The sequence below is a fragment of the Maniola jurtina genome, chromosome 24 (assembly GCF_905333055.1).
Source record: "Maniola jurtina chromosome 24, ilManJurt1.1, whole genome shotgun sequence".
Classification (NCBI taxonomy): Eukaryota; Metazoa; Arthropoda; class Insecta; order Lepidoptera; family Nymphalidae; genus Maniola; species Maniola jurtina.
The window spans coordinates 3,847,956-3,856,105 of NC_060052.1; the positions used below are offsets into that span (position 1 = coordinate 3,847,956).

General features: G+C 32.4%; 1 long non-coding RNA gene across 2 annotated transcripts; it reads left to right on the top strand.

Moving 5' to 3' along the window:
• Nucleotides 1-8,099, top strand: LOC123877597. 2 transcript variants are annotated; one of them, XR_006798629.1, is made up of 3 exons: nt 893-905; nt 7,985-7,990; nt 8,036-8,099. It is a non-coding gene; the product is annotated as an uncharacterized LOC123877597 (long non-coding RNA). The 2 variants fall into 2 exon arrangements; XR_006798628.1 differs by lacking the exons at nt 893-905; nt 7,985-7,990 and adding an exon at nt 1-11.
• The last annotated feature ends 51 nt before the right edge of the window (nt 8,100-8,150 follow it).

Below are 8,150 nucleotides of genomic sequence, written 5' to 3' on the forward strand. Positions count from 1 at the left end.
TTTAATTTAATGTTAATGATAATAATTTAAATAGTGTTTAAAATCTATTTTCTTGAACTGTCATAGATTTTGTTCAAAATCAATATCTGAGGATCCCTAGGATCACAAAACAGGATATTGTTACCAAATTTAAAAAAATCGACGCCATTTTGAAATTCTTTGTTAATTGACCGATTTCGTTCAAAATCGATATTTAGAGCTCCCTGGGATCACGAAATAAGAAACTGTTACCAAAATTTAAAAAAGTCGACGCCATTTTGAAATTCTTTGTTAATTGACCGATTTCGTTCAAAATCGATATTTAGAGCTCCCTGGGATCACGAAATAAGAAACTGTTACCAAAATTTAAAAAAGTCGACGCCATTTTGAAATTCTTTGTTAATTGACCGATTAATTGACCGATTTCGTTCAAAATCCATATTTAGAGCTCCCTGCGATCACAAAATAAGAAACTGTTACCAAAATTTAAAAAAGTCGACGCCATTTTGAAATTCTTTGTTAATTGACCGATTTCGTTCAAAATCGATATTTAGAGCTCCCTGGGATCACAAAATAAGAAACTGTTATCAAAATTTAAAAAAGTCGACGCCATTTTGAAATTCTTTGTTAATTGACCGATTTCGTTCAAAATCGATATTTAGAGCTCCCTGCGATCACAAAATAAGAAACTGTTACCAAAATTTAAAAAAGTCGACGCCATTTTGAAATTCTTTGTTAATTGACCGATTTCGTTCAAAATCGATATTTAGAGCTCCCTGGGATCACAAAATAAGAAACTGTTACCAAAATTTAAAAAAGTCGACGCCATTTTGAAATTCTTTGTTAATTGACCGATTTTGTTCAAAATCGATATTTAGAGCTCCCTGGGATCACAAAATAGGAACCTGTAACCAAAATTTTAAAAAGTTGGCACCATTTATAATTCTTTCTAAATTGACTGATTTCGTTCAAAATCGATATTTAGATCTATCGATCGATATTTAAAGATCGATATTTAAACTAGGCAATCACAACAAAAACAAACTTTACCATCTTGTTGAACAAATAACTATTGTTAATTAAATTGTATCCTCCAGTGCCAGCCCTACCAAAATAGTTATAAATTTTGCTCGCTTCTTAGAAGCTTTGCCTCTGTTTGCTACTCTATGGTATAACACCATGTTAGTAAATCTTAGTATATTTTTAACCGACTTTAAAAAAAGGAAGAGGTTCTGAATTCGTTGGTATCTTTTTTTTTATGTATGTTCCCCGATTACTCAAAGACGCCTGGACCGATTTGGATTTTTTTTTTGTTTGATAGGGTATACTTTGCAAGTGGTCCCATATAAATTTGGTAAAGATCTGATGAATATCTTTGAAGATGGAGAACAGAACTCCTCAATGGATAAGAGCAAATTCAATTTTTTTTTAATGTATGTTCACCGATTGCTCAAAGACGCCTGGACCGATCTGGATTTTTTTTTTTTTTTGAAAAGCTAGGTATACTTTGCAGGTGGTCCCATATAAATTTGATGAAGTTCTGATGAATATCTTCTGAGATGGAGAACAGAACTCCTCAATGGATAAGAGCAAATTGCTCGCGATCAGTGTAATTGCTTAGTAAACAGTAGGGTTTTAGCTGGGCATGGCATATTATTATAGTACAGTGGGGCCACTAAAAATTTTGAAATAAAAAATTTTCAAAATAAAAATAAAACCGACTTCAAAAACCACAATAACTTAAATTATTTTTTACTTTTTAGTGTTTGTGATTTTGAAGTCGGTTTTATTTTTCTTTTGAATTTTTTTTATATTTATTCTGGTATTCTGCTTTCTTGGATATGGATCCCTCTTGGGAATCCCCATTTCTCTCTGTCTTTGGTACTATCAAGCTAATTTTCTCTCGCGATTTGCACAATAGCATTAGACCAACGCGTCTTCGGTCTACCTACCTGTCCTTCTTTCATCTGTAAAAATCGATACAATATGACCATTTGCATTTCAGTTTTAGGGCATGTCTCAAGGTGTCTTTGTAGGCTTTGTCTTTTTTCTTATGTCTTCAATTCTCACTTTGAATATTTTTTGCTTAATTTATGCACCTTGCCATCGCCCTTTAGCAAGTCACTATTTCTTTTTATATTCTTTGTCTGGACCCATGTTTGGCTGGCATAGGTAAGGCATGGCAGGATGCATGTATCTATAACGGATCTTTTAAGATGTACTGGGTAAGCTCCTTTCATTCTTTCCTTTTGTGCCCAGTAAAACAAGCATACTCGGGCTACTTTGAGAACCCATTAGCAGCTAACAGCAAGGCCTGGACTCCAATTTTTATATGTGGAAGCTGTATTTCCTCGTTGCGTTTATGAGCAAATAAGAATATTTAACTACTTTTACTAAAAAAAAATTTTATAATTTGGCGCAAACCATCTAAACACCATGATGATTATTATTTCTGCGTTGTGAATATTACCAGAAGAAACAGCAAAAAAAATTGTTCCAAGCGGCTCTATTGTAACTTGCAGTCTGCAATTTGAACGATTCTGACTTCTGGTGATAAATCTGTACCTCAGCCCCAACCCAGTACCTCTAATCTACCATTTCAAGAACTTTCAGAAGGTAGTGACGATGTAGTGACTTTTTTACATCTCAACTTAGACCATTCAATCAAAATTATTTGGATCACTTAATGAGAGATCTTAGATTGTCTAAAAAGCATCAGAACATGTGGCTTCTCGGCTCAAAGGAACAAATCTGATAACATCAGACACTTGTGTTACGGTATATTATTCTCACTACTCTTAACACATTCAGTAGCTGATGTTGCACTTCCAGCGACTTGGATGCAACAAGGGCGTTAAGTTTCATTTTCTCTGTAGTCATTTGGACTGTTTTCCAGAAAATTTAGGTGACTTTCAAACTAAGATAACTATACCAAAGGGGATAATATCATATGAAAGGGCTCTATTATACATTCTAAAACAGGTTTTATTTATTATTATTATGTAAAATAGTTTTTGATTTATCGCGCAAAATGTAGAAAAAAATATACAATAAGTCAAAAACTGAAAATCTGACATTTTTTTTAAAATTCCAAGGCGAAAATATACTTAAGAATTTATTAATAGGAATCGAGAGTTTATGCACTAGATAGAGTTCGTTCATTCACTGAAATTCCCAGTTCATTTACTGGCAATTTATCCTTTTGTTAAATAAAATAATTTATAATAATTAATACCACGCATTTTTTTGCGTTTTTGATATTTAAATAATTTAAGAGTGTATACCTACTGTGTATAGACACAGATAAAAAAATATATAAAAATTATATATAGAACGATTCTCATATATCTTAATTTTAGGTCAAAGTCAGGGTAGTCCTTATTCGTTCATTTACTGGATCTTTTACCCTCCTACGTCAAAATACTAAAAGTCCGCGTAAATTTCGCAGATTGAAATGTCTGCTTGATTAATTGTCAATAGAGGGTCATGACGTCATGTCAAAATTGCTAGTTTGAAGGTGAAATCGTCAATGTCATTCGCATAGGTTTTCCTCTTAAATGGGTAGGTACTTCCAAACTAACTTCCATAATTTCATGATTGACTTCCGTAGTAAATATTGACTATTGAGTGGATACTTCGGAACAGCGTAGGACCTTGCCTGCTTTTGCCATTCAAGTATGTTCTATAAGCTATGCCATACTATGACACCTCTTCATTTAGATTTTATCAGAATTAAAAAAAACTTCGCAATTCAAGGTTACAGGTTACCTATTTTTTCCTGGCGCCAACTGTATCAAATTAAACTATTTTTTTTTCTCTCTCGTCTGGCTTTTACAATGATTAGCCAATGTCAAGTTTGTAGTTATTTGTAACAAGTTAGCTAAACTATACAAGTATGGACCCCGCCTGTGCCGGCACTCGCCGACATACGCACGGCACCCCCTTAGAGCGCTTTCCAGTCAGTTTTAACAAAAAAAAACACTCCAAAAAGTCACAACACGCGCGCCAGCAAACGCCATTCACAGACGAAGTCAATAAAACTATTTTAACACTTATTCTGTAGTCATGGAATTGATATATTTTATAGAATATAGGTACCTAGTCGGTTTACTGCAAGAACTCATCAATTGCAAAAATCATCAAGTAGGTACAGTAGCTCGATTCCGTAAAACCTGCTTCAATCATTATTACAATCGCAATTGTTGTTATTGGCTAAATGCATGCTATTTTTGTTGCAACAATGCATTGTAGCCAATAGTGAGCGAGCGCCGACCAATCAGAGGTGATTGCGATCGCGACATTGTAGCTGTCATTCAACATCAATCGAGATACAGATTACAACTATGAACTTGTCCTTCATACCTGATTGTAGTTCTTTATGGTTATGGTCAAGACAAGTCCTAAGTATTTAATAATATAGAACTCAGTTCATAGTAGTTGTAAGCTCTGTTGGATATTTTTAGGGTTCTGTACCTCAAAAGGAAACACGGAACCCTTATAGGATCACTTTTTTGTCTGTCTGTCCGTCCGTCCGTCGTGTCTGTCAAGAAAACCTATAGGGTACTTCCCGTTGACCTAGAATCATGAAATTTGGCAGGTAGGTAGGTCTTATAGCACAAGTACAGGAATAAATCCGAAAACCGTGAATTTGTGGTTACATAGGTAATTAAAAAAAAAATTAAAATGTGTTTCAATTTTCAAAGTGAGATAACTATACCAAGTGGGGTATCACATGAAAGGGATTTACCTGTACATTCTAAAAGAGATTTTTATTTATTTTTATGCATAATAGTTATTGATTTATTGTGTCTAATGTCGGAAAAAATACCTGAGTACGGAACCCTCGGTGCGCGAGTCTGACTCGCACTTGGCCGGTTTTTTGCAATTAATGAGTTCTTGCAGTAAGGATATGCGACGAATACGAACATTTTAATACTTTATTTAAATACATAATGAAAGCGAGTATGTCCATTATTTAAATACATAAACGTAATCTGATCTACTAAAGGTAGGAAGACCTTAAAAGTTAGCTTTATCTTTAACAATATCGGTATTTTTATTTTACGCAAATACAGTATTTTATTTGTAACATCTGTAGATAAATAATTAACAATAGTTTATCAGTTTCATTATACGCATGTGCATGTGTTTAAATAAATATCTTTACCCCATTCTCCACTATTTATTATAGTTGTCTGTAAGTGTATAACTTACTATACCTATCTTAAACATTTTATCTTTTATGGGCTAAATAATTAATCAAGGCAATATGCATAATTTTAACGCATACGTATGAATATTATAAAAAGAAAGTGTGTTTATCTGTTTGGTAACCTTTCACAGCCTATCTATTTAACGGCCGTATTCACAATCATTACTATGAGGTGTCACAGTGCGCTCGAACGCATAGTGTAGGTTCCACCAATCAGTTCATTGTAAATTGACGTGACACAGTCATCTGATTGGTGGAACCTACACTGTGCGTTCGAGCGCACTATGAGACCTCATAATACGTTTGTGAATACGGGTATAACTGATTTAACATTTTGTAAAAAGATAACTGGCATCCCAGGGAAAGAAATAGGCTATTTTTTGACCCTCATTGCTTCATTAAACTATTATTAGATATTGTCTAGTGCCCACCCATGTTAGTCAATATTTATGTTGCCCAGGCATTATTTTGAACTCCCTTAGATAAGTGATAATATCTGTAACATATTACTATCCATATATTTTTGCTAATATAAACATTATATCACTGATACATGCACTCACACAAAATTAAAAAGTTTCAATTAAGTACTAATTTGCCAACTTCTAATAAAATATTGAATTATACTAATGACTCGCACTACACAGGTACTAAATGGACTACAATTACTACATTTACTAAATAAATACACCCAGAGCTTTCATAACTATTATTATTATTCCTAGATGTATTCAGTTAAAGGTACACTTTCTAACTCAATGGGTCTAAACCTATAAGCACTGTGATAAACTACCTACGATGCGACAAGGATCTATTGGCGCGTGGCCAAAATCGGAACTAACACCGCCATTTTGTAAAGTGTCACGCTGTCACCTTTTATGTGGTTATATTTGATTATTGTTGTTAAGTAAAAAAATCAGAAATTCACTGTTTTTTTAAATATTAGAATTATTCCACATAAATTAACATCAAGATATACTGTTAACATATCTTATAACTATATTTAGCACTACGTAAATATAGTATTTGAGCAGGTAAACTGAAATATGATAGGTTGCAAGTTCATGGCCTGTCAATTGTTTCTATTATTCTTTCTCGCTGTGGAAGTAGTAGTAGTAGGGACGGCTTTACCAATGTCTCATTCAGTTATAATCAGATAAAACTTACTCGGTTTTTTAACTTATTCCCTAAAATTGAGATTTTATTTGCTGGCAGCATTTGTTCTACAACTACGCCCCCTTGTCAATGTCATTCAAGTGCCAAAAGATCCTTGTCGTACTGTACAATACAGTCCGACAAGGCTCTTCTGGCACTTGAGTGAGGGCGCAGTTGTAGCCTTATGCCGACACAGCGAACTTTCAACAAGTGCACTTCTCAAGATGGCGGCTTTAGTTGCGATTTCGGCCACGCGCCAAAAGAGCCTTGTCGGACTGTAGACCTGTCAATTTAAAGAGCGACAACCGAATTAGCACTAAGGGACCTCGCGCACTACTAAGCCGAGTAGTGACCGCGTAGTGCGCGAGGTTACTAATATTTTTCCTAAAATCCCTACTCAACATACAATTTGTTGGGAAACAGATTGGTTGTGTAATGTATGGTGAGAAGGAACTTTTATAATATTAATAATAAATTAATTAGTATTAATGGTGTAGATTTACTCCTACTTATTTTAAACCACTTAACAATATCAATGTTGACGAATATTAATGAATAATTATTATTATTTATTAACCCAATAACAAATTAGTTATTTACCTAAAACGAAACTTTCTTGTAAATATCTACCCTGTGATATTAATTTGGCTTCATTTTACATGACATTAATTTCTTAATAAATTCGTAATGAAGAAAAATTACGTAACATTATAAGAGAAATAAATATATAATTATGATATTTACATACCTACATTAGTAGTTATTACGTATTACATATTTTTTACTTTTTAACCGACTTCCAAAAAAGGAGGAGGTTCTCAATTCGTCGGGATCTTTTTTTAAAAAAGTGAATATCTAATATGGAAGCTTCACAATAAATTAAATAGAGTAGTATGTACTTATGTCATATTAATACGCAAATAAGAATTATAATGATCAGTAACTTTTATATTTTAGCTAATCATAATTAAGTATTTCATTATAATAAATATTTATCAATAGGTGCCTAGTTAATATTATTACAGGAAAGGGATAGTTTTAATATTCAATATAATAATATTTTTAGTTAATTGACTAGATTATAAACAAAGATCTAATAGGAAAATTACACACAGTACTTAATTTAAATGCGGTTTTATTTATAGGTGTGTTTAATTAACTATTTATTAAGTACTTTTTTAGCCTACTACATTAATTTTTTTTAAATGAGTTCAAAAAAGGAAATTATGTATTCGTCCTGTTCGTATGTATATAATGTTTACCATTATCTCAAAAACCAATTAACCGGTTTTGACATTTTGAAACTGATCGTACGTTTTTTAGATCTATTTATCTATTTATTTATCTAATTAAAGAGTGTGTATAATCCGAATTATTAATATCAGTGTTTTTAGGTAAGAACTAGTTTAATAGTCTTAAGTTACATTTAGTTAATAAACATTAAATTTATTTTTAGATTAAGGAATGACTAGCGACGAATATTAATTTCAAATATATGTATTTGCAATGCATATGCAAATTCTGATCGCAACTTTTTAAAGAGTTCGCATCTTTTTCTTACCAATGTAATAAGAAAAGAAGAGAAAAACTTAATTTAAAATTGTCAAATTTCGTGACTTTAGCGCATAGTATTTAAAGTATAAAGTACCAGTTAGCACTAAAATTTAAAATTTAGATATCTTGATTTAGAATAATTTTCCGTCCTTTTCTAGCAATATTAACAAGAAAAAGATGCAGATACTCCTTTAGTTTAGAGAAAACATCAGTCTACGCCAATGAATACCTAATAATAGGTAAGTTAATT